This window comes from Akebia trifoliata, chromosome 4 (genome assembly GCF_017979445.1).
Source record: "Akebia trifoliata isolate Shusen 1 chromosome 4, ASM1797944v1, whole genome shotgun sequence".
Classification (NCBI taxonomy): Eukaryota; Viridiplantae; Streptophyta; class Magnoliopsida; order Ranunculales; family Lardizabalaceae; genus Akebia; species Akebia trifoliata.
The window spans coordinates 39,733,104-39,759,858 of NC_141378.1; the positions used below are offsets into that span (position 1 = coordinate 39,733,104).

Below are 26,755 nucleotides of genomic sequence, written 5' to 3' on the forward strand. Positions count from 1 at the left end.
CGAGACAACTCAAACGAGACAGACGTATCGCCCGAGTTAAAGCCGAGTTTTAAAAGCATGATTAGATAATACAGAGATAGATAAAGTGGTTTTGCTGGAGAGAGAGAGAGAGATAGATGGGGTCTGGAGAGAGAGGAGGGTCTCGTTGGAGCGTCTTTGATGGTGTGAAGGCTTTCCCTTCGACACCAGAAACCCTAATGTCTCAAATCGATTCCTCCATCTCTGCTCTCGAGTTCGCCCACGCCACCACTCTCCTTCACTCCTACATCTCTTCTTCTTCTTCTTCGTCATCATCGTTCGTCATCGTCATCTTCATCCATAAAAATCTCAGATGTAGAAGAATCTCAGACCCAATACGACGCTCGACTAGCAGACGAAGCCTACAAGGCTGGCTGTGCTGCGTTAGCTTCTCGAAAACTCGATGAGGCTCTTCATTCTCTGCAGATCTCTCTCTCTAAATGCCCACCTGACAAGACTTCTGCTATTGCCAAGCTTCAATCTCTTATCTCATTAACATCGAAGCAACTTCAGAAACCACCCGGATGACTTTAATTAAAATGGTGAGCGAGATCCTGCGTTGAATTGAGTTTTTTATTTTATTTTAATAATTTACTTTTGTTTTGATGTTTTGGCAAATTTCTTTTTGAAATAATATTTTGATTTTGTTGATTAGATTGCATATTCTTATTAGTAAGAAATAATTGTATTTTGACGGCTGTTTTTATTTACTACTTTGTCGAATTTAATTCAAGAGAATGTGGAATTAAGGAGAATGTATAAAGCTAATGACATAGAACTTGAAACTTGGGGAATGCTTTATAGTAATGGGTTTGAGAATAAGTAGGGTTATGACAAGGTATATGGTGTAAAACTTTACTAATGAAACTCATTGAGAAGAAGGATTAGCAAAGATCGATGGTCGGAAAATGCCCAGAAGAAAGGGTTATACTAATTTGCTTTTATTATTGCTTACTTAGGATGGAGAGATTGAGGATCACTACCAGTGTTGTTAAATAGCATATGCGACCTACATAGGCTACGTGCATATGACAAATCACATATGGCATATGTGGTTGCATATTGGTCAGCATTTTTTTTTTTTTTTTGAAAAATCAGAAAAAAAAGAAGAAGAAATAAATCATAAAAAATCACAATAGTTTATGTAAGGCTCATAAACATGTATATAACATAAAATATCAACAAAAATTTATGAAATTCAAGTAAAAAACTTTGAATCTTTATTAAAAATGTAAGTTAAAAATTTAAATTAAAAGCATAGTTTTTACCATATTTGATTTACATCATATTCCACACAACCATCATTAATCCATTGGGGAACAACATCTGCATTAGGGCCGCCGCCTTCGCTATCATCGCTTCCATTCCCATCATCATTTGAATCGTCACCTTCTTCTACATGCATCTCTTCCTCTTTTGTTTCTTTATCATCTGATCTCACTAACATCACATCTACTCCCAATGGTTCTTCAACTTCCTTTTCATCCTCTTCCTTTTATATCTCTTCTTCATCTTGTTATCTTCAGCGTCCTCCCTTCTTCTTTGGCTTGAGCTTTCTTAGGTGCCGGTGCAAAAGCTACTTGCTCAATTTGGGCCCAAGTTAAGTCTCTCCTTTAAACATTGGCTCTTCTCTTGCATTGGGGAGCTATGGATGATCTCTACTCAAGTCTTCAGTGGAGATAGGGTCGTAAAATCCTGGATTCTTGATGCAATTTTTAATTGTATTGTATGAAAACCAAACCATTGAGCTTCTTCTGCTCAGGTTTATTTCTCTTCTTGATATGAATCTATTCAAAGCATAACAAATTTTAACTTAAGTTAGTAACTACTAACTACTAACTAAAACAAGTAACAAGATGTGCTCTAAATACGTTCGCATCCTGATGCCGAACATGTTAGGCCAAGTATTCTAATAGCCAATCTCTTCAAGGTCAGATCCTTTGTAATTGGATCAACTCCATAAGTGGATCACCAATTGGCTGTATGAAGGTATGTTGTTGGTAACTTATAAGTTATAAGTATTTTAATTTTAAAATACAAAGTACAAACATGGACAAAATATATATTTAATTTTTTCTAATTATTTACACTTATTTGGAGTCTTCGTAGTTCTTTGTCTCCTTACAATCTCCCTTTCGATAATACCTTCGTAGTTCTTGTATCGATCTAGTTGCAACGAGATCCTATTTTGTTCTTCCTAGGTTGGAATCATCTTTTCCAAGACATCAAGGAATCTAACCATATGCGTTGAATCTGCTTCATCACGATTGGAGGATTGAAAGTAATACGGTTGGATTAAGGATGTAGGCAGTCGAATATAAGGTAGATGACATTTGGTTTCCCCATCTCTTTTGTATAATATCAACTACTTTATTATAATTTCTTTCTTTATATTGATTATTTTCGTTAATTTGTCAATTGCTTTTTTCATAGAGTTATAAATATAACCCATGGGTGGCTTTTTATTGTCATTTACTAATCTAATCACAAATTAAATACATGAAATCTCTAAGTGCATTAACAACACCTGTCCAAAAGTTTTAGGACAGGATAATTTGGGCAACTAATTTGCCTTCAGGCTTTTTAAACCAAGGCCCATTGTTCCAATTAGCTGACACTACAAAGCTTCTAAGTTCTACTTTTTTCCTATGAAGGCTTTGTAGTGTCAGAAAGACAGTAGCAAAATGTGTTATTGCAGGTCTAAGTAAATTATCATTTATATGAACATGCATTCTTTGTAAAATAAAGCATGTTTATACATAAAAACAATTACTTTTCTAGCTTTAGCTACATTACGAATATGCAATTTACCTCTATCTCCTAATATGAGATCTATGCAATTTGCTGCACATGACGACCAATATAAGTGAGATCTCTTAGCTATTAAGAGGGGGCGACATTGTTCGTTACAACTTGGACAAAATGTTTATCAGTTGTTTTATCTAACAATTGAAATAAATACTTGGTCATATGAGAATGGGCTGAAAAATTCACAGATTTAAGGAACATTGTTCCTGTAGGACAGTTAACTAAAATGTTAATTATTGTTCGGCCGGTTCTATCTGTCCATCCGTTGACTATTACAGTACATCTATAGGTTTTTCAAGATTCTCGATATTAGTAATTAAACCTTGGGTAAATTCTACCTCCGTTCTTGGACATGACTATTGTATTTCATGGGATGAAGGTGGTTTGAGGTCAGGTCCAAATTGAGTTTTTTGGTTTAACGGCGTTGAAAAAAACAATACCCGCTTGTTATACCTATTTAGTCATGTATTGAATGGTAGTTTTCCTATCTTTAGTACTACGTTCTATGGTTGTTTGAACTGGACTTTTACTCTTTGTATTCTTTGCTCTTTGATTGACCACATCTTCTGGATGTGGTCTACACCACTTGTCAAGTGGATTACGTGCTCGAGCTCTTTTAGTATCTCTTCGTGGGGGAGAAACTGGTGGTCGCTATGTCCTGTCCACATAAGAGGAGTATGATATGCGATGATGTCATCGTCATTATCATCAATCCCACCACCTTCAATGTAACTTTCTAAGTTCATTGTATCAACTTATTTTTTCCTAGAACTATTATCCATGTATTCTATGATCTCTTTTCGGATCTCGAGTGTAGACTTGTCACATGCCTTTGCATTTGATCTCGACATATGTACTAGATGTTTGTGGCGTGCAATGCTACCTTGGCTTATGTAGCCGCATAACTCATACACAACTTGATTTTTTTCATTTGCACTAAGATAATGCTCGTATTTCAAACTAGGGTCATTAGACTTTGGCCTTAAGGAAGAGTTGGCCGACGAGGAAGACTTGGTGGTCGTATTAGTCATAGTGAATGTGTTATGTAAATATGTAATGTTTTTCTAAATTCTAATTTGTGACTTTGTTCTAATTTGAAACTTCTAAGTTCAAAGCTCTTAGTAATTCCAATGTGAGTCAAAGTATGTTCTAATACAACAAGTTAACTAACTATCATAACAAAGTAACAATAACAAATTAACAATAAAAAAAAAATATAAATACCTCAAGAGTGAAGAGTTGAGATTGAGAAAATGTGATTTGATTTTGGAATGAAAAATGAAGATGATGGTGAGTTGACTTGAGAGTTGAGAATTGGGACTTGGGACTTGGGACTTGAGAAGATGATGATATTGATTGCTTTGAATGCTTGATGAATGATGAAAATTGATGATGTATTGAATCTTGATCTTGACTTCTTGTATTGTAGTACACTTGCATACTTGTATTCTTGTTTCTTGAGTTTTGATCTTGAATGCTTGATGATGAATGATGATATTGATTGCTTTGAAATTTGAATCTTGATCTTGGCTTTGGGAGTTGATAGTCTTGAATCAAGACTATTGATCTTGAATCTTAGAGAAGGTAGTAGAGACAAGAGAGTATTAGAGAGTAGAGACTAGAGAAGAGAGTAGAGAATATATTTTAGAAGTATTGAGGGGTAGGAGGGGGTATTTATAGGAAAAAGTAGAGTTTAAAGCAGAAAAACCAAAAAAAATTGTGTCCAACGGTCATATTTTTGATTGTTGGACATCATGCTATCTAATAGTACAATATGCATCGCATATTGTAGAATGCGATAGCATATACCATCGCATATTGTACAAAACAACAAATTTTCACATATGTGAAAATATGTTTAGAAATCGCACATGCGATCGCATTTGACAACATTGATCACAACGTTATTAAAAAAAAACATGAAATCGTTTTAAGCCTTTCAAATGGAGAGGTGGTGATTTTAATAAAATTGGGAAGAAAGGAGGGTTAATAATAGGTTTGGACTTTGGAGAATGTTGGTTAATTAAAGAACATATATAGGGGAAGTATTGGTTGATGTTCGAGCTGTAGATGATGATAAAATAATAAACAAAAGAAAACCTTGGCAAGCAAGGGTCGAACCACAGAGACAACGTTAATCCAAAGAATTTTTTTACTTCCAATCCAATTTACGTTTATGGAAACGATTTAAAAATAATTTTCAAGAGATGATTTATCTAAAATAAACTACTAAAATAAAATAAACTTAGAAATATGAGAGAGAAGTATAAATCAATTGGATCCACCTTCACAAGCTTTATCAGTGAATTTTGGTTCTCTATTTATCTCGATCCACTAAACAAAACTAATGTTTGTGGATCGGAAAATCAAGCAGTTAAAATAGAAACGAGATTGAAAGTATGTAATAATTTAGGCCGAGATTATTAGGTAAACATTAACCATTCTCTGTAGATCATGGTTTTTCTTGAACTTATCAAAGAAAAAGATTATCAAAACTTTGAAAATAATTAATATTCAACCTAATAATAAATACGTACGCTATCACAATAAAATTATTAAATCATTATTAGAGCAGTAAAACACAGACAAATTTTGTTTAGGCTTCCTCAACCGATTTACCGGAGATTTAGTCAATAGTCATCGCAAGAATAATAAAGCAAAAAATAAAATAAAGAAAACATGGAGAGAAAAGAGAGATGAGAGAAATAAGTTATCTTTATTGCTTGACTTGAAACCGGTAGAGCCTCCTTTCAACTTTCATAAAACTCAGAAAGAAAAAAGAAAATAAAAACTAAACTAATTCTCTAGAATCTAGCCTCTTTAACTCTTGGTCTGGTCTTCTATTTATAGAGAGACCGGATTAGGGTTTTTTTATGAAAATTAGGATTTCAGAGACATTTTGTGTTTACAAAAAAATACTAGAAATAGTCTATTGCGAATAGTATCCAACTGCCAAGCTTCAATACGAAATTGAGGCTTGACCTTCTTAGATGACCACGCTGCCGCCGTAGATCTCGGTGTTGCGGTAAAGTTTTGGTCAATTGACTTGAATTTTGGTCCACGGTCTTGTTTTGGATCCTGAATCACAGTGGTAACTTCGGATTTTCTCGATTCGCTTTGAAATTTCGCGAATAATTCCTGTTACACATAAATAACAGTAATTAGTTCCGAAATGCATAATTAAATTGAAAACAAAAATTATTATGGACTAACCATGAGCTATACCTAATGAGGGGATTTAATGTGCAATTTATTGATAAAGTCTATGTAATTAGAGCTCTAGAAACGACTTTCTAGACCCTGATCACACCTCCAAATCTAGATTTTGCTAATCCCGAGCAAAAATAAAGTAAAACTAAGTTTCAAACCACTTTCGTAGGTTTCACGACTGCATTTGGCGTATGTAGCAAGCCCTTAAACTCCTAGGTTACCCCTAGTGGACGAGTCTGACTTGTGAGGGTTTGCAGTCTACAAAATTCTTACACTTTATAAAAATATCAAAGTCAAACTCAATGGATGTAAGGCAAACATAACGATATTTCACAAATCAGGCAAAAGTCCATACATTTGAATAAAGTTATAGTTTTCACTCTTCAATTGAGAAAATTTCAAATATAATTTGAGTATTCGTGCAATTTTTCTGATTTTTCTTTTAAAAACATCTTTTGTATGAACAAGATTTCACCTCCTAATTGCTAAGAATGGTCAGTTCTTCCTCAGTTCTATCTCGAAACTAAGCATACTGTTTGGGATTATAAGAAGTGTGGATGTTTACTTTAATATCTTTAAGGGGCTTTATCTATGATATTCCAGCTTACTCATATATTTACCATTGACGGCTTTCACTCTACTGAAACTATTTGGTCTCATTGGACTTTTTTCTTTTTGCATTTTTTCAGCTCAAGTAGATCTGCTTTGATTTGGTCTATTTCACATATTTTTGCTTTTTTTTTTCTCAACTTCACCACTTTTCTGGTTTATTTTTCAACTTCTGCACACATCACCATTTTATTGGTGTTCTTATTTTTGTTACAAAAAATAGGTAGTCCTTTTCAAGGTACCCAGTCTAATCTTATGGTTGTTGTCCAAGTCATATTATCTCTAGTTTTGTTTTTCTTCTAACTAGCCAACCAAAGGACAAGGAAGTCATAGTTCATTAAATTCAGTTTTCCCTAACATTCTAGACAGAGAAGAAGGTCAACACTTGTTCCATAAAATCTTATTTTTATTCAATCAGAAGTGTCGTGAATTTTTTTCAAAATATTCTTTTGATTTTCTTTATAAGGAATACCATCAATAGCTTATGATAAAAAATTAGGACATGAGCTTGAAATTTGAAATTCATATGTAAACAACACATAGAAAGGGTTTGAAGAAAATATTTTAAAAGTGTTAAATATTTTTGATTTTTTTTTTTCAATTCTCTTTTTTTTTTTGAAAACATGAAACTAAACTAACAATGAAATGCAATGCAATTATGAGCTAACCTAATACTCCCAAACCTAAATGACATGTTGTCCTCAATATGCAAACAGTAAGGAAAGAAAGAGAAGGGTTAGATCACACTTGAATCGATTTTAGCATTAATTGGCAAACTCTTGTTACAACTAATCTGAAAAGAGAGAGTTATAATAATGATAATTTTTGAAACAGGGTTGCATAAAATCCTATTTAAGAATTGAAAAACAACCTAACTAAGAAATTAAAAACATCCTAACCGAAATAAAACTCATCCTAATTTGAATTCTCAGCGGCCCGTGCAGTTGCACGTGCCTTTTCCGCAATGTAGGCCAGAATATGTTGCTGACCAGTTTGCAGATCTTTGCAACGCTGGTTGACCTTGAGTCCTTGAAATTTTTTCCCAAAGGCATAGTGGTGCCCTATGTGTGGTATTTGTTTTAGACATGAATTGTTATCAAAATCTGGACTTGGAGTGTGATCCTCCTGTGGTTGATCTTTGTCAAATTCTATCCCTGGGGGTCCATAACTTTGTGGGCCATCATGCTCTTCTTTATTGATGCTTGGGGACTAGAGGCCTTGCACATAGGTCTTGAAGACTCGTTTTCCCTTACAGGGTGAGAGATGTTCTAGACTGCCTCGTTTGAGTAAGTTGGCTATTGGAATCCCCATCCTTCGTTGGAGAATTCGACAGACGAGATGAGGTAATGCAAATGAACGACTAGGACTGGTCATCACCGCAACTACTATTTCTAAAAGGAGACGAACCACACAAAAGGTATGACCACGAGTCTGGATAGCATGAAGAAAGTATAGATGTTTAGTGTACATCTTAGTGGAGTGTGAAGTCCCAATCACATTAGTCGTAATCCATTGCCAACACAGATATTGATTTTCGTACAGGCATTTGGATTTCAACACAGTATCCGTGATGGAAATGTTTTGTTTGGACAGTCCTAGCTGCGTGATGTAGTAATCAAACCCAAAATTGGGCTCACAAACACCATTTTCCACCGGTGCGATTCCCAATATTGCATGGAGATCAAAGGCATCAATTGTGAATGTAATGCCTCGAAACTTAATGGTGATCGATGGAGTGGATGAATCAATGGATATATACAAACCATAAAACTTCCTAACTAATTCATCGCTATTTTGCTCATCGCCTTCGTAAAACAAACAGCTCCACCCGCAGGCAAAGAACGAGTTGTGGAACCACGATCCTTGAGAGGTAAGAAATGTGTAATGATAAATCTCATCCGAAAAAATGGATTGATGCTTGGGTGCCATGGATGAAGAGAGGATGACGAGGGGAAGAAGATGTCGAAAATTTGAGTGTGTGGGTCCCACTATCACCGAGGCACCGAGAATGGGTATGGCGACGCAGTTTGATGGTGGCGAATGGTGGTGCGTAAAGAGTATGTGAATCGTGATGCCCGGGGGAACACAATGGATCAATCAGATCGATATTCTAACGATTGGATGTCTATCAGTGAAATCGTTTGTAAATTAAAGAAATATGGAGATGAAGTCTAGTTGGAGGAGATGAGAAGAGATAAGGATTAGGGTTTTCCTTTTATAGATGGTGCTTAATTTTCCAGGAAAATAAATTTTCCACGTTGAAAAATCCATGGAAAATAAATTTTCTCAGAAAAATTTCAAGTTGGAAAATAAATTTAATTGGAAAATTTTGCAATCACAATTCACACTTTCCTTACCACCATCCGCCACCATCAAATCGAGCCGCCATACCCATTCCTGGCGCCGCGGTGATTGTGGGGCCCACACGCTCAAATTTTCGACATCTTCCTTTCGTCATCCTCTTTTCATCCATGGCACCCAAGCATCGATCATTTTTTTTGGAGGAGGTTTATCATGACACATTTCTTACCCCTCAAGGATCGTGGTTCTGCAACGCGTGGCTTGCCCGCGGGTGGAGCCGTTTGTTTTACAAAGGTGATGAGCAATATAACGATGAATTAGTTAGGGAGTTTTATGGTTCGTATGTATCCGATGATTCATTCGCTCCATCAATCACCATTAAGTTTTGAGGCATTGCATTCACAATTGATGCCTCCGATCTCCATGCAATATTGGGAATCGCACCGGTGGAAAATGGTGTTTGCGAGCCCGATTTTGGGTTTGATTACTACATCACATGGCTAGGACTGTCCAAACAAAACATTTCCATCATGGATATCGGGTTGAAATCCAAATGTCTGTACGAAAATCAATATTTGTGTGGTGATGGATTACGATTAATGTGATTGGGACTTCACACTCCACTGAGATGTATGCTAAACATCTATACTTTCTTCATGCTATCCAAACACGTGAGCATATCTTTTGTGTGGTTCGTCTCCTTTTAGAAACAATAGTTGCAGTGATGACCAGTCCCAGTTGTTCATTTGCACTACCTCATCTTGTCTGTCGAATTCTCCAACGAAGGTTTTAATAGCCGGCTTACTCATACGAGGCAGTCTAGAACGTTTCTCACCCTGTAAGGGAAAACGAGTCTTCAAGACCTGTGTGTAAGGCCTCTAGTCCCCAGGCATTAACGAAGAAGAGCATGATGGCCCACAAGGCTATGGATCCCCAGGGACAGAATTTGACGAAGATCAACCAGAGGAGGATCGCACTCCAAGTTCAGATTTTGAGGACAATTCCTGGCTAGAACATATACCACATAGGGCACCACTATGCCTTTGGAAAAATTTTCCAAGGACTCAAGAAGGTCAACCAGCGTTGCAAAGATTTGCAAACTGGTCAACAGTAGATTTTGGCCTACATTGCAGAGAAGAAGGCACGTGCAAGTGCACGGGTCGCTGAGAGTTTAGATTTAGATTAGGATGAGTTTTATTTCGATTAGGATGTTTTTAATTTCTTAGTTAGGTTGTTTTTCAATTCTTAGGTAGGATTTTATACAACCCTGTTTCAAAAATTATCATTTTTATAACTCACTCTTTTCAGATTAGTTGTAATAAGAGTTTGCCAATTAATGCCAAAATCGATTAAGGTGTGATCTAACCCTTCTATTTCTTTCCTTACTGTTTGCATATTGAGGACAATATGTTATTTAGGTTTGAGGGTATTAGGTTAGCTCATAATTGCATTGCATTTCATTGCTAGTTTAGTTTCATGTTTTCAAAAAAAAAAAAAATATTTAGCACTTTAAAATTTTTTTCTTCATTCTTTCTATGTACTGTTTACATATGAATTTCAAATTTCAGGCTCATGTCCTAATTTTTGATCATAAGTTCTTTTTGGTTATTCCTCATAAAGAAAATCAAAAAAATATTTTGAAAAAAATTCACGACACTTCTGATTGAATAAAAATAAGATTTTATGGAACAAGTGTTGACCCTCTTCTTTGTCTAGAGTGTTAGGGGACACCGAGTCTAGTGAACTATGACTTCCTTGTCTTTTGGTTGACTGGTTAGAAGAAAAACAGAACTGGAGATAATATGACTTGGACAACAACCATAGGATTAGATTGGGTACCTTGAAAAGGGCTACCTGCTTTTTGTAAAAAAAAAATAAGAACACCAGAAAAATGGTGATGTGTGCAGAAGTTGAAAAATAAACCAGAAAAATGGTGAAGTTGAGAAAAGAAAAAGCAGAAATATGTGAAGTAGATCAAATCAAAGTACTAGAGCTGAAAAAGTGTAAAAAAAAAAGAGTCCAATAAGACCAAATAGTTTCAGTAGGGTGAAAGCTGTCAATGGTAAAAACGTGAGTAAGTTGGAATATCACAGATAAAGCCCTTTAGAGGTATTAAAGTGAACATCCACACTTTTTACAATCCCAGACAAGATGGTTAGTTTCGAGTTAGAACTAAGGAAAAACCAATCATTCTTAGCAGTTAGGAGGTGAAATCTTGTTCCTACAAAAGATGTTGCTTTTAAAAGAAAAATCAGAAAAATTGCACGAGCACTTAAGTTATATTTGAAAATTTCTAAACTAAGGAGTGAAAATTAGAACTTTACTCAAACGTATGGACTTTTGACTGATTTGTGAAATACCGTTATGTTTGCCTTACATCCATTGAGTTTGACTTTGACTTTGATATTTTTATAAAGTGTTAGAATTTTGTGGGTATATTCACTATAAACCCTCACGAGTCAAACTTGTCCACTAGGGGTAATCTAGGGGGTTTAAGGGCTTGCTGCATTCGCTAAATGCAGTCGTGTAACTTACGAAAGTGGTTTGTAATTTAGTTTTTATTTTATTTTTACTCGGGACTAGCAAAATCTAAGTTTGGGGGTGTGATCAGGGTCTAGAAAGTCGTTTCTAGAGCCTAATTACATAGACTTTATCAATAAATTGCTCATTAAATCCACTCATTAGATATAGTTTATGGTTAGTCCATAATAATTTTTGTTTTCAATTTAATTATGCATTTCAGAATTAATTATTGTTATTTACGTGTAACAAGAATTATTCGTGAAGTTTCAAAGCGAATCGGCAAAATCCGAAGTTACCACTGCGATCAATGATCCAAAATAAGATTGTGGACCAAAATTCAAGTCAATTGACCAAAACTTTACCGCAGCGGCACGGTCAATTAAGAAGGTCAAGTCTCAAATTTCATACTGAAACTTGGCGGCTTGATACCATTCGCAATAGACTATTTTTAGTATTGTTTTGTAAACACGGAATTTATCTGAAACCTTAATTTTCATAGAAAATCCTAATCTGGTCTCTTTATAAATAGAAGACCATAACAAGAGTTGAGGAGGCTGGATTTTAGAGAATTAGTTTAGTTATTATTTTTCTTTCTTTCTGAGTTTTATGAAAGTTGTAAGGAGGCTTTGTCGGTTTCAAGTCAAGCAATAAAGATAACTTCTTTCTCTCATATCAATTTTCTCTCTATGTTTATTTTATTTTATTTTTTGCTTTATTGTTCTTGTGATTACTATTGGTTAACTCTCCGGTAGATCGTTTGAAGAAGCCTGAGTAAGATTTATCAGTATTTTACTGTTCTTGTAATGATTTAATAGTTTTATTGTGATAATGTAGGTATTTATTATTAGGTTGAATATTAATTGTTTTCAAAGTTTTGATGGTCTCTTTCTTTGATAAGTTTAAGAAGAATCATGTTTTACAGAGAATAGTTAATATTTACTTAATAATCTCGGCCTAAATTATTACATACTTTCGATCTCGTTTATATTTTAATTGCTTTATTTTCCAATCTACAAACTTTAGTTTTGTTTAGTGGATCGAGATAAATAGAGAATCAGAATTCACTGATAAAGTTTGTGAAGGTGGATCCAATTGATCTACACTTCTCTCTCATATTTCTAAGTTTATTTTATTTTAATAGTTTATTTTAGATAAATCATCTCTTGCAAACTGTTTTTAAATCGTTTTCATAAATTTGAATTGGATTGGAAGTAAAAAAAATTCTTTAGATTAACGTTGTCTTTGTGGTTCGACCCTTGCTTGCCAAGGTTTTCTTTAGTTCATTATTTTATTATTATCTATTTCTTAGAGATTGGGAGGGAGTCAGAACTTGTTTCAACTACCAGTCTGGATATGTGGTCGGCAACCACATTCTCGTATCCTTTCTTATCTTGGATTTTTAGATTAAATCCTTGTAGTAAAAGAACCTATCAGATTAACCTTGCTTTTGCATCCTTCTTGGAAAGAAGGTATTTTAGCGCTGCATGATCAATGAAGATTATAACCTTGGATCCTATTAAGTAGGAGCATAATTTTTTCAGGGCAAAGACTTTGGCTAATAGATCTTTCTTAGTTGTTGAGTAGTTGAATTGGGCATCGTTCATCGTTTTGCTCGCATACTGGATAACATGGGGGAGTTTGTCAACTCGTTGCCCCAGTACAGCACCTATTACGTAGTCTGAAGCATCACACATCATCTCAAAGGGCAAATTCCAGTTTGGTGGTTGGATGATAGGTGCTGTTGTCAACTCAGTTTTGAGTATGTCAAATACGTGTAAACAGGTGATAGAGAGTTCAAAGTTTGCGTCTTTGGATAATAAGTCGCATAGAGGTTTGGAAATCTTTCCAAAATCCTTAATGAAACGCTTGTAAAAGCCTGCATGCCCTAATAAAGAACAGACTTCCTTCACAGTTTTAAGGGGAGGTAGATTAGCGATAAGGTCAATTTTTGCCTTATCTACCTTAATTCTCTTGTGGGATATGATGTATCCCAACACAATTTCGGAAGTGACCATGAAATGACACTTCTCCCAATTTAACATTAAATTCTTTTCGCGGCATCTAGCTAAGACTAACTTTAAGTAATGTAGGCAATTGTCAAAGCTAGATCCAAAGACTGAAAAGTCATCCATGATTGCAAGAAATTTTTCTACCATATCGGAGAAAATGCTCAACATATATCGTTGAAAAATTGCAGGAGCATTGCAAAACCCAAATGGCATGCGTCGATAGGCAAAAGTCCTGAAGGAACACGTGAAAGTTGTTTTTTCTTGATCTTCAGGGGCGATCGGGATCTGATTATACCTTGAATATCCATCAAGAAAGCAGTAGTAGGCGTGTCCAGCTAGGCGTTCGAGCATTTGATCTAAGAATGGGAGAGGGAAGTGATCTTTTCGTGTCATAGAGTTCAACTTCCTGTAGTCTATACAAACTCGCCACCCAGTTTGGATACGAGTTGGTACTAGTTCATTGTCCTTGTTGGTCACAACGGTGATACTGGATTTTTTTGGGATCACTTGAACATGACTTACCCATTTACTATCTGAGACGGGATATATAATACCCGAATCTAGCAATTTGAGGACTTCTCTTCGGACCACCTCTTGTAAGATTGGATTCAATCTCCTTTGTGGTTCTCTCGATGGTTTATAGTTATCTTCAAGGTGTATTTGATGCATAATCACAGAGGGACTGATGCCCTTGGTATCAGTTATGTTCCAACCAATAGCTTCCTTATGTTCTCGTAGGACCTCTAATAACTGCTTTTCTTGAGACTTTTCTAAGTTAGGTGATATGATTACAGAGAAGGTTTCGACCTTCCCTAAGAACGCATATTTCAGCGTGTAGGCAACTGTTTGAGTTCAGGTTTAGGAGTTTCTTCAACTGAAGGTGGGGATGAAGATGGGAGACTCTATTTTAAGTTGCCAATTTGCAAAGTCCATCTCAGGGACGGATTCTAGGAGGGCATTTACCTCCTTGATGGACTGTTCTTCATCAAACTCGAGGTGAAATTGACCTAAGTATTCTTCTAATGGGTCAATGTTCTCCGCTTCCTGAAATGTTCTGCTGACCAATATATCAATTATATTGACCTCCTCCATATCATCCATGTCAATGGATTGACACTTATTGTGGATGACATTCAATTTTACTTTCATGTCTCCAAAGGTTAAGGTCATAATTTTGTTTTTACATCTGATCACAGCATCAGATGTGATTAAGAATGGTCGACCCAAGTTTACCGGAACATGATTGTCTGGGTTCATGACAAGTTCAATGTCAAGTACCACAAAATCAGTAGGGAAATAGAAGTCTTTGACCTTGATTATTACATCTTCCACTACTCCTCTGAGAATCTTGACTGATCTGTCTGCTAAACTGAGAGTGATATCTATAGGTTTGAGTTCCCCCAAACCTAGTTGTTTGTAGACAGAAAAGGGCAGAAGATTCACACTGGCCCCTATATCTAGCAGACATTTCTCAATCATTATTTCTCTTATATGCACAGAGATTGTTGGACAGCCTGGATCCTTGAATTTAGGCGCAATTGTTTGTTGAATTAGACAAGATGATTGGGCTGTCATTGTAGCCTCTTTAGGCAGAAGTTTCTTTTCACCGTAGTGAGATCTTTAAGAAATTTAGCATATGAAGGGATTTGACGAATAGCGTCTAGAAAAGGGATGTTAATTTGAACATTCTTGAAGACTTGAAGAACACCTTCTAATTGCTTTCCCTTTTTATTATTTTCTAATCTATGTGGAAATGGGACCTTGGGAATAGTAATTTCCTTTTCCATTTGTGGAGGAGTTTTTTTTTTTGTTGGTTCTCTTTCTCTGTTGAAGGTGCACTTTGGATGTCCTCTTGTTGGGACTTCATTGGGCATGTGCACTTGGTTATCCACTAACTTACCAGAACGTAGTGTGTGGACTGCTTGAACAGAGTCATTAGAGGAACCAGGTTGACTTACTATTTCATACTGTCCTTTTCGGGTAGTTTCTATTGGGTTAGGCATAGTTTGACTTGGAAATTGTTCTTTGTTTCTCTCCCCGAGAGATAGAGATAATTGTCCTAGCTAAACCTCAAGATTTTTAATTTATTGCTCATGACTTTGATTTCTTTGATGTTGGTCTTTCATGAATTTTTGTATTTATTGAGCTATAAGCTGTTGTTACTTGAACATCTCTATCACCATTGTTTCTAATGCAGAGTTTGTTTGTGTAACTGGGGGAGAATAGTTGGTCATAGAGTCGACAACAATTGCCTTTTGATAAGATGTATGGGGTGAAGAGTAAGATACTTGTGGAACCAAAGAAAAGTTCACATTGGATTGAGACGACTGCCTATTATAACTTTTTTGAAAACCAGGAGCACCACCCTGTTGGATAGGTTCGTTCTAACGATAGGAGAAGTTGGGATGAAATCTATTGTCAGGGTGGTAAGTTTGATTATATGAATTTGGAGTGGATTTTCTAAAAGTGCTATATGACCCAATAATATTGGCTTGTTCTGTGTTGGCCATAGGACAGTTCTTTGTGAGGTGGTTAAAAGTTTCGCATATGTTACATGCGAAAGACATCTTTGAATTTACTTGAAGTGCAGGATGTACCTCTTGGTGGTTAATTTTGATGCTAAAAACATCAAATTTCTTATTTAAGTTTTGCATAGTACTAACCAGAGTAGTCATTACATTTTTGAGATCATGATCACTTTTGATCTCGTACATTCCTGGTTTATTGGTTCCAAAGTGACTCCTATTAAGTCCCAGGCGGAAACGGTGGATCACTTATTCATTCACTGTCGGGTGGCTCATTATGTTTGGTCGCACTTTACTTCTCTCTTTGGGATAGTGGGCTGTCTTCCTAGATCAGTCAAGTTGATTATGGAATCTTGGTTGGCGTGGGGAAACTCTTTCTTGTCTTCTAAACGGATCTTTGGTTTTTGGCCCCTTTTGCAATCTGTTGTGGTATCTGGAAAGACCGTAATCGTTGTATCTTTGAGGGAAAAATTTCTACATTGGAAGGACTAGTTCTATCAATTTTGGAGATCTTGTTCTCCTGGAGTAAGCTCTATAAGGATTTCAAGGGGGTATTCTTTGAAGACTTTGTATTGCGTTGGGATCGGGTGTGTTCGTTATAGCCGGTCTAGATAGGTGGTCGAGTTTTTTTGTTTTGCCTCTTGTTTTATCTTATCTGTTAGTCTGTTTGGTTATCTTTGTTTTTGGGTTGGTCATCTCGACCCCTGTTTTCTCTTTTCAATAAATTATTTTTATCGATAAAAAAAAAAAAAGTCACTCCTATTAGAGTATCCTAAATTGGTGCTCCAGTTTCGAGCATTTTCAACGAGTTCAACGAGGAAATCATAAGCTTGATTTGGAGTCTGATTCATAAATTTTCCTTTGTGCATAGATTCCAAAAGGATACGTTGGGTTGTCGTAAGACCATGATAGAAGAAATTGACCAGTTGGGCTTTATCAATCCCATGATTTGGGCATTTTACAAGTAGGTCATTAAATTTTTCCCAGGTTTGGGAAAATTCTTCATCAGGTTTGCTCTTAAAGTTCTTAATGGCATTTTTGATTTGTTCTGTTTTTGCCATTGGAAAGAACTTGGCTATGAATTTACGGGATAACTCGTCCCAAGTAGTGATCAAGTTAGAGGGCATCGAGTTCAACCATGCTGCTGCATGATTTTCTAGAGATAGAGGGAACAACCTTAACTTGACATTTTCATCATCGAGGTGACAATTTCGAAAGGTTTAACATATGGTCAGAAATTTGTTCAAATGGTTATAGGGTTGTTCACTCTCGAACCCATGAAACATAGGGAGTACATTGATGATGGTTGCCTTAATTTCGAATTGTACGACATTAGTTGCTAGCAAGGAAATACATGAAGGGGGAGTGGCTGTAGTGGGTGCGAATAACTCGTTTAGAGTTCGTTGATCTTCTTGGATCATTTGAGGTGGGACAATCGGTTGAGCCATCTCGGGTGGCTGAGAGATAGGTGAGGAATCAAATTCTCTTCTAATCCTTTGAAGTGGATGAGATTTTGTGATCTCGAGATTGAATGGTTCAAGTGGATTCTTTTGAAATCTCCTACCTAACATGTACTAATGATGAACACAAATAGTAGGGAGGAACTTCACAGATGCTTGATGGGTTCCTATTAGATTAGACAACTCCTAACTATTTCAAACGGATAGCTTGAGCCTCAACTTCAGTTATCTGAAACCAAAATTAGTTAGTTTAATCCCTAGATGAGAGGTGGCGCACGATGCTGAGCAAGGGTACTCTTAAATCACTTCTTCGTCTAGAATAGATGTAGTCTATCCCTTTCGTACAGTTGGGTACAACGGGGCAGGATTTCGCTTAGGTACTGACTTCGATTAAGAAGTGCAATTGGTGCAACTCAGGCTAGCTTTGCCTATTGAGCTCGATGGGATGTATGGTAAAGTTTAATCAAATTTTAATTAAATTTGGACTTGTGTGAATTAATTTCCTAATAGGGCAAGAATGCGGTGATGAAATCCGATTCTTATCTTGTTTGTGCCATCCTCGTAAGGATGCCCTTTTTATTATTGTGCAATCGGAAGTGTGCAGTTAATTCACTCAAATTCAATACAGAAATCCACTTGCAAGGGATGCGTGGGGTTTAGATTTTACTTCCCGTTCTAGACGGGCGTTGATTGAGTTGAGTCGACTCGGGCCATCGACATCAAACTTAGTGTACGAACCCGAGGTGCCGAGACAGTTACATCCCACTGTCGTCCTCCCTTAATTCTATTACAATCCGAGTCTTCTCGGCATAATTAAAATTAAATTATGAAAATAAATTAAAAACTTCTAAAAAGAAATTCCTACTGTAGTTTTACTTAAAAAAAAAAAATTCATGTTTCTTCGTCAAAGATTCAGATCCGGGTGTTGGAATAAAATTTCCTAACCACGTTGCTCCTCGTTGAATCCTTCGGCTGAAAACATAAGACAAATCAAAGTTAGAATTCCAAAAAAATTATATGTTCATTGAAATCCAGAAGTTCGAAGAAATATTCTGCAAAAATTTGAAGTGCAAATCTTGAGGTTTGATCGTGGCGCCACAGTTGACCTAGGCAGCGTGAAATTTTTTTGATGAAATTGTCTCAAATTTTAGGGTTTTGTTCGTACTGACTTTAGGAATCTAGCAGTATTTTTTTCGGATTTTTCTGAAATAAAAATTTTGATTGACAGAAAGTCGAATAAGATTTTGGGATAAAAAAAAAAAATTGGATTACACCATTTTCCTCGGCAGTGACGCCAATTTGTTCGAGCTGTAGATAATGATAAAATAATGAACAAAAGAAAACCTTGGCAAGCAAGGGTAGAACCACAGAGACAACGTTAATCCAAAGAATTTTTTTTACTTTCAATCCATTTATGTTTTATGGAAACCATTTAAAAATAGTTTGCAAGAGATGATTTATCTAAAATAAACTATTAAAATAAAATAAACTTAGAAATATGAGAGAGAAGTGTAGATCAATTGGATTCACTTTCACAAGTTGTATCAGTGAATTCTGGTTCTCTATTTATCTCGATCCACTAAACAAAATTAATGTTTGTGGGTTGGAAAATCAAGCAGTTAAAATATAAACGAGATCGAAAGTATGTAATAATTTAAGCTGAGATTATTAGGTAAACATTAACTATTCTCTGTAGAGCATGGTTCTTCTTGAACTTATTAAAGAAAGAGACTATCAAAACTTTGAAAACAATTAATATTCAACCTAATAATAAATACCTATGCTATCACAATAAAATTATTAAATCATTACGAGACTAGTAAAACACTGGCAAATCTTGCTCAGGCTTCTTCAACCGATCTACTGGAGATTTAGCCAATAGTCATCGCAAGAATAATAAAGTAGAAATAAAATAAAGAAAACATGGAGAGAAAAGAGAGATGATTGAAATAAGTTATCTATCTTTATTGCTTGACTTGAAACCGACAGAGCCTCCTTACAACTTTCATAAAACTCAGAAAGAAAGAAAGAAAATAAAAACTAAACTAATTCTCTAAAATCTAGCCTCTTCAATTCTTGGTCTGGTCTTCTCTTCTATTTATAGAGAGACAAGATTAGGGTTTTCTATGAAAATTAGGGTTTAAGAGTCATTCCGTGTTTACAAAAAAATACTAAAAATAGTCTATTGCGAATGGTATCCAGCAGCCAAGCTTCAGTACGAAATTCGAGGTTTGACCTTTTTAGTTGACCACGCTGCTGCCATTGACCCTGGCACCGCGGTAAAGTTTTGGTTAATTGACTTGAATTTTGGTCTACAGTCCTGTTTTGGATCCTGGATCACCGTGGTAATTTCGAATTTTTCTGATTCGCTTTGAAATTTCGTGAATAATTCCTGTTAAACGTAAATAACAATAATTAGTTCCGAAATGAATAATTAAATTGAAAACAAGAATTATTATGGACTAACCATGAACTATATCTAATGAGGGGATTTAATGTGCAATTTATTGATAAAGTCTATGTAATTAGATCTCTAGAAACAACTTTCTAGACTCTTATTAGTTGAGGAATTTACATCTTATTTCGTGCTTGAAACATTATTCTCATTTAACATCAATGCCAATATTAAATAGCATGAACAATAGACAAAGGCTCAAATTGACGAAACAAAGAACTTTTTTAAGGCAAGGTATATTAAAAGGCTAAAGTCTAAAGGCGTGAGGCTTACGCCTCAAGGAAAAGTGCCGATACCATGCTTCAAGGCTTAAACCTTTTCAAAATTATTTGAGGATTAAGCTCCAATCCAAATAGTCTTTAGCCTCAACCCAAAAAGGTTTACGCCTTGCGGTTAATTGAGGCTTAAGCCTCGATCTTGGCTCGAAAAATCCGAACTGAAACTCCATTAATTTTTTTCTTTGTTTTACTTATTTACCCCTTCTAATGTTATTTATTTATTAAAACCTCTTAAGTTGGGTTGTTTGAAGGTTAAGAAACAAAAGATTTAAAGAGAAATCACAAAATCTCTCTTAAACCCTATTTTCTCCTTTTGCTCTTTCAATATTTATCTTAGTTTGATTCTATCAAGGTTTACGAGTTTCTTACAAACATTGGTAATTAGAACTATCAAACTAATACTTTACAAGGTATTTAAGTTATGTGGTTATTATATGCCCTTTACTTTAAAGTTTTTTTTTTTTTTTCTTTTTTTATTTATAAATTTGGGTCATATTTTTCTTGTTTTTTGCTTAATTCTTCCTATTATTGATGGTGGATGCTGGTAGGGGTGCAATTGGGTTTAGTTTGGGGCCAAATCAGAAACGAACCAACATAGCTAGTCTTTTGTTCCTTCTTTCCTTCTTTCCCTCATTTTCTATTTTTCCATGAGGAGAGAGTCCTAGCTACAATCTTTTTTTTTTTCCAAAGTGAAATTCCATTGTTCACAAAAGCTTTCTTGTTGTTCAAGGTTATGCTCTTGATCTAGGTCTAACAGTATTAGTACGTTTTTACTGTTAGGTCCTTTTATATGGTCACAAGGGAGAAGGGTTGGTCATGATGGTTAACCTTAGCAGGTTTTGTGTTGCTTTACAGGACTATTGAAAAATGTAAGGTTATTGTCGTTTGTCTTAGAAAGGGATTATCTCATTTAGCAATGGTTGAAGTGAATTAGGTGTTTTCTTGTGATTGCTACTTGTAAACATGATTGTGGCAAATGAACCCCCCCTGCCCTCTCTGTCCTTTTTCTTATTTTCACCTTTTCGATCCGCTTTTCTTGTGATTGCTACTTGTATGTTTGTTAGTGAAATGCAGGTTCCTCCAAAGACCCCTTAAACATGTCACAATGGTTTATTTTGCAATGGTCATGCCAATTGCAAAGACATTTGTTTTTGTATCTTTGGACATTATTTTCATCAGATTTATCTTTAACATACTCTTTGTATATCAATGGTTTTAAAGGTATGTGAGACTTACGACTTAGAGCCCACCTGAGGTTGACACTTCTTAAAACTACCCTGAGGTACAAGGAAGAAATGTAAAAACAAATGCGGTGTATGCTTAAAACCAAGAGATGCCCAAAAGGTGTACGCCTCTGTGAGGTGCGAGTGAGGTATATGTCTCACAATTTTTTTTATTCTTTAAGTTTAAATTATATTTTGACATTATTTTCAATTTTATTCCTCTATCCTCTTCTTTCATTTTTCTATTTCTTTGTTACTATTGGTATGCAACATAATTCTTGGATATAGAAATAAATTCAAACATAAAATCTATATAATTAAACAAGACGGTTGTCCCCCATCCTTTGCTCAATCTGTATATCCTATAAAGAAAGTATCTTGTGGAGAACTTTTCTCTTTATTGCTTTTTTTTCTTTCTCCAATACCCTCAACTTTATTGTCTTTCCTCCTTTACTCCTTTTCCAAGAATACCCTTTCAATTTTGTGTTCCTCTTCCTCCCTTTTTCAATAATATCCGTGCAACTTTATTATTTTTTCTCTTTTACCCTCTTATTCCCAAAGAGGATGCTTGTGTTGTAGGCATGGGCAAATTCTAGTAGTAATATACATAACGAAAGTTGATGAGTTGATTTGATTCATAAATAAATTTTTGTAATAATATTAAGTATTTTGTAATAAAATAATTATTTTGTAGAGAAAGTCATTGAAAAAATAATTTTATTTGTATTTTTTGCAACAAATATAGAATCGTTATTTACCCATAACCTTTTAATTAAAACTTGGAGTTCAATTGCGTGGATTTGAAACTTGAAATTAAGAAATGTGTTTTGGCTACTTGAATTTGGAGTATAGCCTGTACAACAACAACAACAACAAAGATTTGGGGTCAGCTAAGCGAATCCTATTCCTCAATTTCACTTTGTTAGATCCAAGTCTTGTTATTAAAAGTCGTTCATATCTGCATTCCCTATTTCTATTCACATTCTTTTGGGTCTTCGGTTGTTTTTTTAGGACCTTCAACTAGAACATTTCTTTAAACTGGGGCTGTAATCGGCCTTCTTTGAACATGCCCCCCACAATCGACTTTCTCTTAGTTTATCACCTATTAAAGTTTCCCTATATGTTTCCTAACATGTTTGTCTTCAATTTTATCTTTCCTCTTTCCATTCATTCTTCTCAACATCCTCATCTCTACTATGCTCTATTTATTAACTTGATGGTTTTTTGACGGCTCAACATTCAGCTCCATTCGGCTCAACGTTTTTATGAAGTTTTACTTTTGATTTGATTGGTTTGCATTTGCCACATAACAGTCCAGAAGCACATCTCCATCATGTGAAACTCTATGATGTTATCTTAAAATGGCCTTAACTTGATTCTCTACTTCCATTATTGGAAAGTAATTTGTTTGTGGTAATTTAAAATAAGTTTAAAACATTGATTTTTCTGTAGATCATTAGTTTTATCTATCTATGGATTACCCCACTCAGGGAAATGTAGGGGGCAGCTCCAATTGGTGATAAACTAAGAGAAAGTCGGCTGAGGAGATGGTTTGTGCATATTCAATGTAGACCATAAAAATGTAAAGAGGAAAACCCAAAAGAACTTGATTGAGATGGTGAAGGCATACATGAACTCCCTTTCAATGACAAAAGACTTTGCTTTGGGCATAATGGAATGGAGGGGCAGTATGCATTTCGCCACCCCAAATATTTGTGATAAAGCTTTGCTTTTGTTGTTAATGCTGTTGGGAGAACTCCACTAGTATTGAGCTTTAGCATGGATTGCTGGTCCCATGACTGGGTGATTGCAGGTTGCATCTGGTTGCAGCCGACAAAACTGTTAATAATATCCTTTTACATGAGTGTTGATGGTTAATTCTATGTTTGTGTTTGTGAAGCAGAACGTTTCTTGGGTTCTTTAATATACGTGTAACTCTTTATGTTTATTTATTTATTTGTTTTTGCAGCAAGCAGTTTGCAGGACTGTTTCTTAAAATCCCATGCACCAAACGTAATCCAATCCAAGGAAGCACATTATTGCTACTTGAGAAGCACCAAAGATTTGCTTAGTAGTTAAAGCACACAACCACCATTCGGCGATTTGACAAGATGGAGCAATTTTGGAAACTGAAGCTATGAGATATGTATTTTATAAGCTTGTTAATTGGTCTAGTTCACAGTTTGTGCTGGATCAAAACAAAGATTTTTAACCACGAAATCTTATGGGGATATTAGTTCAACAATGTACAAAGAATATTTCTGCAATTTCAATAAGGAAATATTATTTCTGATCATACACTTTAAGTCGCTATTGATTGTGTGGTTGATTTTCAATGTCTTTGAAGAGCATGAGCTTCTCTTCACGAAATCATTATTTCGATTTTATAATTTATTCATTTTCTTTTGGTGCAAATATTTTAAGGAATTTTTAGATATTTTCTTTGAGGACATCTACTGGGATTGGGTTTTGTAGAATTTCAGTTGATAGTGTGTTGTGTGGGATGTGTTGCTTGTCCATGTTGTAGAGGTGGGTTGGTCAACTCACCATCCCTTTTTTATCTTTTCCAAAAAAAGAAAAAAAAATGTTTATTATGTGTTAATCAGAATTTTCCTGATGTAAATCTCGAGGAAATTGAAAGTTGTTCAATTAGAGAATGGTACAGTACAGTCTTCCCTTATCATTATTTCTAAGGTTCAAAGCATCTGATTAAGACAGGTTCTTAAGTGTGAAGAAGTTGAGTTTGATCCGTCTCTTTGTGATCAAATTTTGATAAAGAAAAATATTCAACAATCAATAAACTTGTGCCATGTGTACTAAAAAAAACAGGTTCACCTTTCATTCTTTTAACCTTTTTATTTTCAAAAGGGAGAGCAGCTTGCATATGTAGCCTGTAATGTCTCTTCCCACATCTCATTGAATCCTTCCTTCATTTTCCCTTGCTAAGAAGCAGGGCTTATTCTTCATCATCATCTTTCTTCTTTCATGGAGTCAAACACAATAGAGGTAGATTATGAGATTCTTCCTAACCTTTGAATATACAAAGATGGGTGAATGGAGTGTTGTTGAGGCACTGAAGTTGTCCTTCCATCCCTAGTTACTCTTACAGTTGTTTCATCCAAAAATGTAGTTATCGTACCAAGAATGGGTGTATCCACCCGACTCTATCTCCCTAACATCACCAATCCACATTGAAAGCTTCCTCTAACGGGTATTTTCACATTCCAATGGGTTAGGCCACGAGCCTTGGTTAAGGAAATATGTGGATTTTGGACAAGTGTGCGTAGCTGGGGACAGTACCGTGGCAACATTACCCATAACATGGCAATGCGGGTCGGGTATGAAAAAACACCTGAGATGAAGCTTGATCGGGATGCTTTAATCCATCCTTACTTTTGGGGAGAAGAGCCCATTGGCTCCGAAGTGATCGATTTTGATAATAAGGAAAATGTAGACAGTGTGGCATTGCATTTGTCCATCTTCACCAAGTAATGATGATCCTCGGGTCAACCCGATTGCGGTTGGAGCCCCAAGTCTATTGATCTTGGGGTGCACTCGGGTGCTCGTTTGTGTCACGGAGAAAGACATTTTAAGAGAGAGAGGTTGGCTTTATTATGAAACATTGAGGAAGAGTGGTCGGGGAGGAGTGGTCGAGATTACAGAGACAGAAGGGGAGGAGCATGCCTTACATCTCTTCAATCCGACTTGTGAGAAGGCTTTGATCTTGGTGAAACGTTTGGCTTCTTTCCTTGGGGACCTTAATTGAGTTGTAAAAAAATTTAGGTGATCATAAGGTATCATATCTGGGTTATCTTTATCCCTACTTTCTTTTTCTAAACTGTCGATGTTATCAATCCTATTAAATTAAAGGAAGATCTTTCTAGTAGGGTACTATTTTTTTTTTTTTTCGAGTTAAAGCAGGGACAATTATCTCATGAATTTGGGTTCATTAAATATTCAATGATCAACTTTGCCTGACCCTTGAAGGAAGCGGATACTTCATAGCTCGTTTCTCCTGTAGTTCTTGTTCTACAATCCATAGAACATCACATTGAAGAAACATAACAACACGGCTCCCTTGGATTCATAGTTTAGATCAAATTAAAAAAAAAAAAAACTTATCAAAAAAACTTTGATATGATACCTTATGATATCAGTTTTATTATGTTATAACAAGTACACGATCCATGAATTGTTAGGTTTTTCTTTTTTCAGTAGAGAAAGCTTACGATCTGAATGAGTTGCTGGTTCTAAGTGAATAATTGTATGACTAGTTTAAACTCTCTTACAGCATTTTCTTTTACTTATTAGTGCTCTCTTATGAATTTCTTTTCTCATATTTTTATGTTGAATGGCTCTTGATGTGCAAATTGTTGATTAGTTTTAAAGAAATTGGAGAGAAATTTAACCAGTAGACACTTCTTGCTATCTAACACAGCTCCAAATTATAGGTTAATTGGCGATAACATATCTTGATCCAAGTCAAGTTGCAGGTTTTTTACATACATGTGTCTTCTCTATCTACTACATTTGGTTTCCTAATCAAATTATTTTGTGCTTTATTGTGATTAGAAAAAATAAAGTATTAAGTGCATGGAAATTGGAGTACTAATATAATTTTAATTTCATAAAAAGGTGAATTATTACATTTTGAAACAATCGATTTGAATATTTAGTTTCGATCTAATCAATGTTTTTCTTTGCTAATTAAGGTCATTATTTTGAAACAGATTCATATTTGCCTATCTAAATGCACAATATTGAAGAGAGAAGCTGCCAAAGACGCCCTACATCTCTATGGATGTTTGTAGCAACCCAGTTGTTATCGTACTTCCACGACTTGGATTTTGAAATTAGAAATCTGTTACTGCATGAACTTTTATCTCATTTGGATCATTGAGGATATTATTTTCCTTGTTCTTGTTTAATACCTTATGATATTTGTTACTATGTCTTCTACTGAGTGTATGATTAACTCTATTAAATGGGAGAATATCTTTCATGTATTACGTATTATGTGTGAGTTTTTTGTTCAACGTCTAAGCAAGAATATATTGCTTAAGTTAATGTATATGATTTTAAAGAAGTACGTTTTCTAACAAGTTTACCCGATTCTTCGATCCCTATCTAAGCAGTCCAAAGAATATCTGTAAGAACTGATTGATTGAAGAATGATCAAATTGGGTTGAGGCACGTACGAGTTCAATCTCTTTAAGGAAATTCGCACCTCTGCTGAAATTAAATTTGATGGCAGATTACTCGACACTTTGCCCAAATAAATAATAAAGAAAAAAAATAGAAGATTTAAAAAAAAAAAATTGTAATAAAAAAATAAA

The 26,755-nt window shown here is 35.3% G+C and overlaps 1 long non-coding RNA gene and 1 pseudogene across 2 annotated transcripts; both read left to right on the forward strand.

The window, feature by feature from the left end:
- Positions 1-84: 84 nt before the first annotated feature.
- LOC147404942 (uncharacterized) lies at positions 85-23,715 on the forward strand. Its single transcript, XR_015177997.1, has 2 exons — positions 85-560; positions 23,389-23,715. It is a non-coding gene; the product is annotated as an uncharacterized LOC147404942 (long non-coding RNA).
- A 924-nt stretch (positions 23,716-24,639) lies between these two features.
- Positions 24,640-26,518, forward strand: LOC147404943 (putative carboxylesterase 2 pseudogene; annotated as a pseudogene). Its single transcript, XR_015177996.1, has 2 exons — positions 24,640-26,054; positions 26,150-26,518. The product of XR_015177996.1 is annotated as a putative carboxylesterase 2 pseudogene (transcript).
- Positions 26,519-26,755: the final 237 nt, after the last annotated feature.